Source organism: Rana temporaria, chromosome 9, assembly GCF_905171775.1.
Source record: "Rana temporaria chromosome 9, aRanTem1.1, whole genome shotgun sequence".
NCBI classification, from domain to species: Eukaryota; Metazoa; Chordata; class Amphibia; order Anura; family Ranidae; genus Rana; species Rana temporaria.
In genome coordinates, this window is record NC_053497.1 from 171,417,107 (window position 1) to 171,429,766 (window position 12,660).

General features: G+C 45.3%; 1 non-coding gene across 1 annotated transcript; it reads left to right on the forward strand.

Moving 5' to 3' along the window:
• The first annotated feature begins 10,743 nt into the window (after positions 1-10,743).
• Positions 10,744-10,815, forward strand: TRNAG-UCC. Its single transcript has one exon. It is a non-coding gene; the product is annotated as a tRNA-Gly (tRNA).
• The last annotated feature ends 1,845 nt before the right edge of the window (positions 10,816-12,660 follow it).

Sequence of the window (12,660 nt, forward strand, 5' to 3'; positions counted from 1 at the left end):
CCCTCCCGTTTTACTTACCTGAGCCACGAAACTTCGTGGGCGCGATCCCCGCGATGGTTTCCCCACAGCTTGAAGCGGCTCTACATTGGAGAATGAAAGCAGCGCAGCCATTGGCTCCCGCTGCTGTCAATCAAATCAATGATGCCGGGGCCGAGTGATAGAATGGCGGCCATACCCGCCAAGTGTATCTTACAGGAGTGCACCCGCAAGCTAACCCCCTTGGGAGAGCGCTTCCCAGACGGGTGTTAGCTTTATGCAGGGAGGAGCCGAGACAGCCGCCGAGGGACCCCAGAAGATGAGGATCGGGGCCACTCTGTGCAAAACGAGCTTCACAGTGGAGGTAAGTATGACATGTTTGTTATTTAACAAATAAAAATAAAACTTTAATGCTGGGGTATCTTGCTGACAATTATTACAGCTCAAAAATGGGCTTGGAGATATGAAACCTCTTCAACATTACAGAACCGGTCGGGTCGAACTTGACTGATTATTACCAGGTAGATAAAACTATACATTCCTACATGTCACCCTCCCTATTCTTTTGAAAGACTCTACTGCACTTACTTTTAGGATACTGTTTGCCATAACCTAATTTTGATATCCTTTTAATAGAACCTAATTAGTTTAATCCTCAGTCCCCTGATTCCTATAACAGACTTAGAGAATATATGTGGGCAGAATGAAAATGAAACGCATTCAGAAGATATCTGTGAAACATGCACATATCTCCATGTTTTAATACAGTGGAACCTTGGATTACGAGCATAATCCGTTCCAGGAGAATGCTTGTAATCCAAAGCACTTGCATATGAAGGCGAGTTTCCTCATAGAAGTCAATGGAAACAAAGATAATTTGTTTCGCATTGACGTCTATGGCATGCAATACCGCATGTGGCCAGAGGGGGGATGCCGGAAAGGCTCGGGTACAGCTTGGCTGAACTCGGCAACTGAATTTTTCCGAGTATTTCCAAACGGCTCTGCTCGGCTGCGGCGCTCCTGCACCTCTGGCCAAATGCGGTACTGCACGCCCCATTAGCTTGAATTCTGCTAGTTTTGCGAGACAAACACTCGCAAACCGAGTCAAATTTTTTTCTTTTAATTGCTCGTTATTCAAAATGCTCGTTAACTGCGTTACTCGTAAACTGAGGTTCCACTGTACTTTAAAAAATGCTTCAAGTACCTAGAAGTAGCTGGTATTCTAACAAACTAATCTGTCTGCTAACTTCCCTTTTGACCTGGTAATGCAATGCCTTTGCTGCACTGGAATCTCAAGCATTGTCAGTCCTTTTTTGCTGGACTAAAGCAAAGGAAAGAAAGAAAAAGGCGCATGGCCTAGTGCATTATCCTTGGTAATTTTTTTTATTAAAAATCACAAGTAAGTGCAGTACTCACATTTGGGCTCTGGAATAACATTACATCATTCCTCTAAAAGGTCATAAAACAGTACCCATATCTCATGGGATAGTAGGGTGAAGTTATCGGCTAACGAGTTTCGAGGATTTTTCCTCTTCCTTAGAACCTTATGGAGCCAAGTTTGGTCTGCGTATTTACATCTAGTGGACTGGATAGATGGTATAGCCTTGGGGAAATAATCCTCCTCTACTTATGGAATAGTCTTTACTCATGATAAGGCCCTTCTATCAGATCCTAACCCATTGATAGACACCTGGAAGAGAGAGCACACAGCATTAGACTGACACACACACCGCCCTGGCACTGTGTGCAGCCTTCACGCACATAGTTTGCAGGATTCAGATCTCCGGGAACCTTAAACTGGAACACCACTGTGCATTCTGCACAACATCCGCCCAGGGGACCCCAAGGCACTGCTTGGTCAGCTCAGCCCACACATGGATGTCTATCAACGGGCCAGGATCTGATAGAAGAGCCTTATTATCACCATCTATTGGTGTGTTGTGATGAGTAAAGACTACCGTGTTTGCCGGTGATCTGACGATATGGTTCCTCCTATCGATATGGTTCCAGTCTTGACTGCGCAGGCGCAATCCTTGCCGACGGAAATCACAGAACATCCAGGGCGACGTGGAATTTGAGGTAAGTGGCCAGTCGGCCTCACATGCTCGCTGTGCTCGTTTGGCCTCCTTTTTTTTAACATACTCCAATCCACGGGGATGTTAACTAATGAGCCTGGATGCCGCCCGAGGTTCGGAGATTTCCGTGGGCTTCGCCTGCGCAGTCAGGCAGGGAACCATCACGATAGGGGAACTAGATAGACAAGACACCAGCGTATAAGACGACCCCCTATTTTACAAGTGAAAACATAGCTTTTGGGCTTCACGCACCGTATAAGACTACCCCCTTCCAAGGCAACATCATTTAAAAAAACAACATGGATTTCACCACATATTCACCACCGACCTGAGACACATGGGCATACTTTACATCCACTACAATAATTGCTATTTCAACAGGTGTTAAAGTCACCTGTGCCACCATTGCAGCCTCAGCTCACCCGTGCCACCATTGCAGCCTCAGCTCACCCGTGCCACCATTGCAGCCTCAGCTCACCCGTGCCACCATTGCTACCTCAGCTCACCCGTGCCACCATTGCAGCCTCAGCTCACCCGTGCCACCATTGCAGCCTCGGCTCACCCGTACCACCATTGCAGCCTCATCTCACCCGTACCACCATTACAGCCTCAGCTCACCCATGCCACCATTGCAGCCTTAGCTCACCCGTGCCACCAATGCAGCCTCGGCTCACCCGTGCCACCAATGCAGCCTCGGCTCACCTGTGCCACCATTGCAGCCTCAGCTCACCTGTGCCACCATTGCAGCCTCAGCTCACCTGTGCCACCAATGCAGCCTCAGCTCACCTGTGCAGAGGATCATCAAGAGGAAGAGAAAACATGCAGGATTACAGAGCAGCAGAGTTTATCCCTCACATGCACGGTAAGACTGCGGGCGTCCATTGTTCAAAAGCCGCACCTCCTCCTCGTCCTGTTCCGTGATAGGCGGAACACTCAGTTTCCCAGCAGAGCCTGTGTTCCACCTATCACGGTCGTCCTCGGCTTCGGACGAGAGGATGTCCGTGATAGGCGGAACACTTAACACAGGCTCTGCTGGGAAACTGAGTGTTTCGCCTATCACGAATTAGGACGAGGAGGCGGCGTGGCTTTTGAACAATGGACACCCGCAGTCTGACTCTGCATACAGAGTCTAATACCGGCCTATAAGACTACCCCCGATTTTTGGGGGCTATTTTTAAGCATAAAAGGTTGTCTTATACGCCGGAAAATACGGTATTCCATAAGCTAAGGAGGACTATTCCTCCAAGGCTATACCATCTATCCAGTCCACTACATCTAAATACGCAGACCAGACTTGGCTCAATAAGGCTCTGAGGAAGAGGAAAAATATGCGAAACGTTTTAGCTGATCACTTCACTTTACTATCCCATTAGATATGGGTACTGTTTTATGACCTTTTAGAGCAGGGGTCTCAAACTGGCGGCCCTCCAGCTGTTGCAAAACTACAAGTCCCATGTGGCATTGCAAGGCTGACAGTTAAGAAGCGTGATTCCCACAGACAAAGGCATGATGGGACTTGTAGTTTCGCAAAACAGCTGGAGGGCCGCCATTTTTGAGACCCCTGTTTTAGAGGATTGATGTGATGTTATTCCAGATACCAAATGTAAGTACCGTATAAGCCGAGTTTTTCAGCACATTGTGCTGAAAATGCCCCCCGTGGCTTATACTTGAGTCACCTTTTTGCGCCTGATCTCCCGGACTTTGGGGACCCGGTAACTTGGCACACATGTAGGCCCCACTCTTCCTCTACAAGTGTGCAAAGTTTGTTGTTCAGTGGGACCTACGGCTGGGGAGCACCGATTTTTCAAAGCCGGGCCCCCCTTCTATAGACTCCCATGTTAAATGGTAATTTCTCCGGTCAATTTGGGGACCCGGTACTGTCCAGTCGTAGGTTCCCTCGACCCGGGAACTTTGCACACATGTAGCCCCATTTCTCCTCTACAAGTGTGCAAAGTTTGTTGTTCAGTGGGACCTACGGCTGGGGAGCACCGATTTTTCAAAGCCGGGCACCCCTTCCATAGATTCCAATGTTAAATGGTAATTTCTCTGTTGAATTTGGGGACCTGGTACCGGCCAGTCATAGGTATCCTGGACCCGGAACTTGGCACACATGTAGCCCCATTTCTCCTCTACAAGTGTACAAAGTTTGTTGCCTAGGGGACCTACGGCTGGGGAGCACCGATTTTTCAAAGCCGGCACCCCTTCCCTAGACTCCCATGTTAAACGTCAGTCTAGTCATGGACACAGTGAGGCATGCAGATGGACACCCTAGGCTTTTACTCGAGTCAATACGTTTTCTCAGTTTTTTGTGGTAAAATTAGGGGCCTCGGCTATATTCGGGCCAGCTTATACTCGAGTATATACGGTACTCCACTTACTTCTGCTTTTTAATAAAACTCTTTACCAAGGATAATGCACTAGGCCACGCACCTTTTTCTTTCTTTCCTTGCTTTAGTACTTTGGACTTCCCCTGCGTGCAGAATCCATCCTGTAGCACCATAACGGAAGTATATTATTTGTTACCTAGGCCCTCCGCACAGTGCAGGAGAGAATTGATGTTTGTTTTTCTTTTTGCTGGACTACAGCGCAAAGCCCCACCCTATGCGTCCCATTCCATATGCATATATTGACTTATTTTCCTAGAAAAACAATGCTGCTGACTTAGAGCCTGTACATATACTGTATGTAAACTAAGGGCTCTTGGGAGATGTAGTTATGGGGTCATGTCAGTAGGAACTGATCTCCCAATAGCTTAACAAGGCTGGTGAGGTCACCAGTTTTTACTGTCCATGTTCGTAGATCCATGGCTCATTTATAAAGTGTAATTCATTGAAATGCAGAAATTTTATAATTTAGTGCATTTTCCCCCCTAACAGCACTTTAAAGACCCAGGCATGCAAATGTAGCTGATAAATTGAGATTTATGTTAAAAAAAAAAAATCCCAACTGCCTTTTATTTTTTTAGTCCATATTTAGTTGGCATGGACTCTGCAATTTTTTTTTGATTGTTTCACATGTTGTTGAAAGACCCTTTAATACTTAAAAAATAAGTTTACCTTTTGTAAAAAAATAAAATAAAAAATGCACATCTTTTTGCAGGTTAAAAAAATGAGCATTTATTTATTTTTACATTTCCGCCTGTAACGCATTGTGCCCACTGCGATCATGCCCGGGCTACTGCAGATTCTTAGTTAGCTATCTGCCCCTACCTCCCCTAGAGGTCAGGAAGTTACTGAATGGCAGGAAGAATCAATGAACTACAAGAGTACTCACCAGCGCCCCCGCAGTTCTTTGAGAGCTGCAAGCCGTCAGCTGCACTGGATGAGTGAACTTGTAGGCCCAGATTCACAGAGAGCAAGGCGCACATTACGCCGCCGTAGAGCACACACCGTACGGCACGCCAACATAGCGCGGAGAGGCAAGCATTGAATTCAGCAAGCCAGTGCTCCCAACGCTGCGCCAGCGTGGTGTGGGTTTCGAAGGCGCACACCGGCGTAGGTGGAAGTGGGCGTGACCCCATGCAAATGATGGGCCGAGTGCCAGACAGGTACGTATCACGAACTGCGTTTGTGCCGTGACGTGGACGCATGCACAGAACCCCCCTGCGCCTGCTCACAACCACACCGGCAAAACTGCCTAAGCTACGCCGGATCACCGCGTACGCCCAGCCAGACACACGTCCAACGCACAATACGCCGGCTTGTGTTCCCTGGTGCAGACCTGAGCATGTCTGTTGCTGAGTTGCACCTCATTTATGGGGAATAACAACGCCGGACGTACAACTTACGCGCATCTCGCGTAGCATGCGCCGGGCACACGCACGTTCGTGAATCGGCGTATTTCCCTCATTTGCATGTTTGAATGGCTAATCAATGGGAGCGGCACCATGCGCCCAGCCCATATGTGCGCCCACCCTACGCCGGTGTGTGCAAGCTACATCGGCGGGGTGTAGCCTGTTTTTAGGCGCATGTTGGTTCGTGGGTCTGCCGCACACATACGCCGGCGCACATTGGCACTTACGTCGGCGTAACGTGTTATATGTTGGCGTAAGTACTTTGTGAATCTGGGCCCTAGTCTATTTATTCACAGGAGACTCAATGATATGGCTGTGTGGGAGGAGCCCTGCATGGACGCACTGTTTTTAATTTGTGATAGAAGAGAAGAGCCCACTGTCACAGAAAGGGGTGCGCAGGAGGTGGGTCTAATAGGAGCATGTTACAGCTTAAATAAACGTATCCTTTAACCGCTTCAGCCTTGGAAGTATTTACCCCCTTCCTGACCAGAGCAATTTTTGCAATTCGGCACTGCGTCGCTTTAACTGACAATTTTTTCCCACAAATAGAGCTTTCTTTTGGTGGTATTTGATCACCTCTGCGGTTATTTTTTGCGCTGATAAGAAAAACGGTAGGAAGGTTATGTGAACAAAAACCATAAGGTTAAGCACTTAAGGACCCGTTCACGCCGATATACGTCGGCAGAATGGCATGGCCGGGCACATCCACGTACCTGTACGTGGCCCTTTAAGCCCAGCCGTGGGGTCGCGTGCGCGCCGCCGGCACGTGCACGCGACCCGGTCCGAAGCTCCGGGACCCGCGGACCCGATCGCTGCTGGAGTCCCGCGATCGGTCCCTAGAGCTGAAGAACAGGGAGAGGTGTGTGTAAACATAGCTTCCCCGTTCTTCACTGTGGCGCCGTCATTGATCGTGTGTTTCCTAATATAGGGAAACACGATCAATAATGTCACACGTCCAGCCCCGCCCCCCTACAGTTAGAAACACATATGAGGTCACACTTAACCCCTTCAGCGCCCCCTAGTGGTTAACTCCCAAACTGCAATTGTCATTTTAACAGTAATCAATGCATTTTTTGCTGTGAAAATGACAATGGTCCCAAAAATGTGTCAAAATTGTCCGAAGTGTCCGCCATAATGTGGCAGTCACGAAAAAAATACGCTGATCGCCGCCATTAGTAGTAAAAAAAATATAATTAATAAAAATGCAATAAAACGATCCCCTATTTTGTAAACGCTATAAATTTTGCGCAAACCAATCGATAAACGCTTATTGCGATTTTTTTTTTTTTACCAAAAATATGTAGAAGAATACGTATCGGCCTAAACTGAGGAAAAAAAGCATTTTTTTTATATATTTTTGGGGGATATTTATTATAGCAAAAAGTAAAAAATATTGATTTTTTTTCAAAATTGTCGCTCTATTTTTGTTTAAAGCGCAAAAAATAAAAACCGCAGAGGTGATCAAATACCACCAAAAGAAAGCTCTATTTGTGGGGAAAAAAGAACGCCAATTTTGTTTGGGAGCCACGTCGCTCGACCGCGCAATTGTCAGTTAAAGCGACGCAGTGCCGAATCACAAAAACTGGCCTGGGCATTTAGCTGCCTAAAGGTCCGGGGCTTAAGTGGTTAAGCGATCTACACCAGTTTTCGAATCTGCAAAGACCTTATTGCTGCGCTGGGAGTGATGGTGGCCCTGGCTGCTGCCTGGTGGAATTTCCATGAAAGTATAAAGAAGTGAAAAGGGTGCTCAACCACGCTAGACTGGGAATGAACGCGAAATAACCAGTCTGACTGAACAAAACAATAAAAACCTGATGATCCAGCAAACGTCTTCCACTTTGGTCCTTTAACATTTCTCCATAAAATCCTAATTACCTACCAATACAAGGAATGCAGCAGGTGGTTATGCAAGACAGATATCGGATCCCAGGTTCTGATGAATTACTGAGGATTTATGCCACTAATAAGTCTCATACACACGATCGGATTTTCCACGGACAAAGCATAAGGACTTTTGTCCGAAGGGCGTTGGCCGTCAACTTGTCTTGCCTACAAACAGACCAACAAGCCTGAAACTACGCGTTTTTTCAGCTCTTTAGCGCCACACTTTGGGCAACTTCTGCTAATGTGTTAGGGTTAGCATTGCTTCTGAGCATGCGCGTTTGTGCCTTTGGAGTTTTGTCTGACGGATTTGTTGGGGGAAAATTTTAACCACTTAAGGACCCGCTCACAACTATATACGTTCTGTTTTTAAAGATGGATATCTCGGTAACGGCAGCAGCGGTCCTGTAAACGATAAAGGTGGTCTTCGCCGCAAGATCACCATCATCGGCGGCAGGAGAGGGACCCCTCTCCCACGCCCTCCGCCACTTACCGGAGTCGTCGGCAGCGGCGGAGGCAATCGGGTGCTGTCTCCCTGCTTGTTGTGGATGCGAGTGAGGGCAAGATGGCCCCCAAAACGTCACTGCCGCCCATGCTTCTTAAAGCAATATTTTCTTGTTGTCATTTTTTCAAATGACATTTTTTTTATTTTTTTTGCATTTAAGCCTAAATATGAGATGTGACGTCTTTTTGACCCCAGATCTCATATTTAAGAGGACCTGTCATGCTTTTTTCTATTACAAGGGATGTTTACATTCCTTGTAATAGGAATAAAAGTGATCCATTTTTTTTTCAGTGTAAAAATTTATAAAATAAATAAAAATAAATAAGAAAACAAAAACATTTTTTTTTTAAAGTGCCCCGTCCCGACGAGCTCGCGCGCAGAAGCGAACGCATACATGAGTAGCGCTCGCATATGAAAACGGTGTTCAAACCACACAAGTGAGGTATCGCCGCGATCGTTAGAGCGAGAGCAATAATTATAGCCCTAGACCTCCTCTGTAGCTCAAAAGATGCAACCTATAGAATTTTTTAAACGTCGCCCATGGAGATTTTTAATGGTAAAAGTTTGACGCCATTCCACGAGCGGGCGCAATTTTGAAGCGTGACATGTTGGGCGTAACATTATCTTTCACAATATATAAAAAAATTGGGCTAACTTTACTGTTTTTTTTTTTTTACCAAAAAAAAGTGCGCTTGTAAGACCGCTGCGCAAATACAGTGTGACAAAAAGTATTGCAATGACCACCATTTTATTCTCTAGGGTGTTAGAAAAAATATATATATAATGTTTGGGGCTTTTAAGTAATTTTCTAGCAAAAAAAACAGTTTTAGTCTTGTAAACGCCAAATCTGAAAAACAGCCAAGGTCCTTAAGTGGAAAGCATGCTATTCCACATTTTTTTGGTGGAAAATCCGAAAACAATTGTCCGATGGAGCGCACAGACGGTTGCATTTTCCACCAAGAGCCTGTCATCACACAGTTCCAGTCAGAAAATCCGGTCGCGTGTATGGGCCTATAGGTGATTCAATTCGCTGGTACTGTCTCTGCGCAAGACAAAAAAAAATCGGTTGCGGTTGGACATTAAACTGCCAATGGGGGAAAAAGTGCAGCACATGCGTGCAGAACGTGCTCTGCGGCAGTGATCTGAAAAGGGAGGAATTGGTTTACAAACCTGCAAGTTTTTATTTCTCTATTCCTGCAGTTCAGAGCCTCGGTATTCAGCTCCGGTATATTTAGTACATTCCTAAAACATAGTTACTTTTTCTTTAGAAAATGTGATTAGAATGTTTTTAGGAAACAGTGTTCTCCCTAAACTGAATGCCTTTATACCTTTTTTTTTTCTAAAGTGTTACTTTATTTTTTCATGTTTAGAACTTTTTGTCATACATTAATAATGTAAATGTAGCATTCTGGTACTTCGAAATAAATGTTTGGTTATGAAACTTAGATTTTCTGGAGTTTTTCTTTGCAGAGGTTCACAGTTACAGAACATTGAAACTTCTGTAGACCCCTTTAACACTGAGGCGCTTTGCAGGAGTTATAACGCAAAAAATAGCGCCTGCAAAGCGCTCCCTGAAAGAGCCGCTGCTGTCTCTGGGCTTTTACACTGGAGCGGTGCGCCAGCAAGACGGTAAAAAAAAGTCCTGCTAGCCGCATCTTATTAGCGGTGAAGGAGTGGTGTGTATACCACTCCTGCCCATTGAAATCAATGTGCATCGCGGCTATACCGCCTGAAAAGCACTGCTGCAGAAGCACTTTGCGGGTGGTTTTAACCCTTTTTCGGGGAAAGGGAGTCACCGCTCCTGCTGGGTCTGCTAAGCAATCAAGAACTTCTCTGGAAACCAAGGGTGCCGGAAATGCACTAGGCAAATGTTAGAAATTTCAAAAGGATGGACAGCCGCACTCCAAAAAAAACTCAAGTTGTCTTTATTGGTAAAATCAATAGAAAATGCACCACAGGAAAACAGCAAAAATCAGGAAAAGAACAGCCTACGCGTTTCACACTGGTTCCGTGCGTAGTCATGGCTACATTATGACATTGTCTTGCAGGTTTGTTTTTTTTCAACATGCGGTTTACCACTGATTTGAAAACCAACTGCTACAGTGTTTACAGTAAAAAAAAAACTGCAGAGGTGATCAAATAACACCAAAAGAAAGATCTATTTGGGGAAAAAAGGGACATAATTTTTGTTTATGTAGTACAGCGTTGCATGATAGCGCAATTGTCAGTTAAAGTAACGCAGTGCCGTATCTAAAAAAAAATGCTTGGATATGACCAAGGTAAATCTCCTGGAGCTGAAGTGGTTAACTGCTGGAAGATAATGTTTTTTTTTTTTTTTTATAAATCACAGCTCTGTAACAAACACAGATTTTTTAGAATATAAAATAAAAATTAGTACTGATACTCTGTTTGGCAAATAGTGTAAATAAATACAATAAGTACAATATTATAAATAGCAAAACTACAATCAGGAGTACACATACTTTACAGCTCTGTGATAAAAATCTCAGCGAGCGTTGGTGGTATAGTGGTGAGCATAGCTGCCTTCCAAGCAGTTGACCCGGGTTCGATTCCCGGCCAACGCAGACATCCTTTTTCTTTTTTTTTCTCCCCCTACAATATGAACGACACTTGTACATAATATTTGAAATAGGGATCAATCTTACGATATATCAAATAATCTGGAATTAATACAACTGAAACAATATTATAAAAAAAAAATAGAAATATACTTTCACACGTGTTCCTTTGCTGTTGACACACTAGTATGTCTTGCATTGGTAGTTTGGGAAATGGTTAATATTTTACACTAATTCTGCTTTACATATTCTAAATAGTGCTGAATTACTGTGAGGACTTAACCCCTTCCCGCTGAGCGTACGCTTATATGCGGCCTCGGCTTTCAGGGGTTATACCGAGATGATGCAGGGCTGTCTTAATGAGAGGGCACACCTGGGCACTGGCTAGGGGCTATCCAGGCATAACAACCGGTGCGGCTAAAAGCCGCTCGGTTGTTATACCGGAGGAGCGGGAGTGGACAACCCCCCCCCCCCCCCCCCGCCGTCACCTCCCGCCGCTCTGACCGGGCCTCCCGTCCCACCGCGAGACACGATCCGTCGCTTCCGGTGCCTTGTGTCAGACTGGCACGAAGCCGTAAAAGGCTTCATGCCAGTCTTCTGAATGTAAACACGGAAGTGACGTCACAACGTCACTTCCGGTTTCCTCTGTTGCCGATGGCGCCGGTTTAAAAAAAAATACACATTATTATGAATTGCCGTTTTCGGCGATCTGAATACTTTGAGGTGCAAAGGAGGGATCGAGGGTCTTTTAGACTCCCAATCCCTCCATAAAGAGTACCTGTCACCACCTACAGTTGCAAGAAAAAGTATGTAAACCCTTTTGGAATGATATGGATTTCTGCACAAATTGGTCATAAAATGTGATCTGATCTTCATCTAAGTCACAACAGTAGACAATCACAGTCTGCTTAAACTAATAACACACAAAGAATTAATTGTTACCATGTTTTTATTGAACGCACCATGTAAACATTCACGGTGCAGGTGGAAAAAGTATGTGAACCCTTGGATTTAATGACTGGTTGAACCTCTTTTGGCAGCAATAACTTCAACCAAACGTTTCCTGTAGTTGCAGATCAGATGTGCACAACGGTCAGGAGTAATATCTTGACCATTCCTCTTTACAGAACTGTTTCAGTTCAGCAATATTCTTGGGATGTCTGGTGTAAATCGCTTTCTTGAGGTCATGCCACAGCATCTCAATCGGGTTGAGGTCTCTGACTGGGCCACTCCAGAAGGCGGATTTTCTTCTGTTTAAGCCAGTCTGTTGTTGATTTACTTCTATGCTTTGGGTCGTTGTCCTGTTGCAACACCCATCTTCTGTTGAGCTTCAGACAGATGGCCTTAAGTTCTCCTGCAAAATGTCTTGATAAACTTGTAAATTCATTTTTCCTTCGATGATCGCAATCTGTCAGGCCCTGATGCAGCAAAGCAGCCCCAAACCATGATGCCCCCACCACCATACTTCACAGTTGGGATGAGATTTTGATGTTGGTGTGCTGTGCCTCTTTTTCTCCACACATAGTGCTGTGTGTTTCTTCCAAACAACCCAACTTTGGTTGCACCTGTCCACAGAATATTTTGCCAGTACTGCTGTGGAACATCCAGGTGCTCTTGTGCAAACTGTAAACGTGCAGCAATTTTTTTTTTGGACAGCAGTGGCTCCCTCTGTGGTATCCTCCCATGAAATCCATTCTTGTTTAGTGTTTTACGTATCGTAGATTCGCCAACAGGGATGTTAGCATATGCCAGAGACTTTTGTAAGTCTTTAGCTGACACTAACTGATTCTTCTTCACCTCATTGAGCAGTCTGCGCTGTGCTCTTGCAGTCATCTTTACAGGATGGCCACT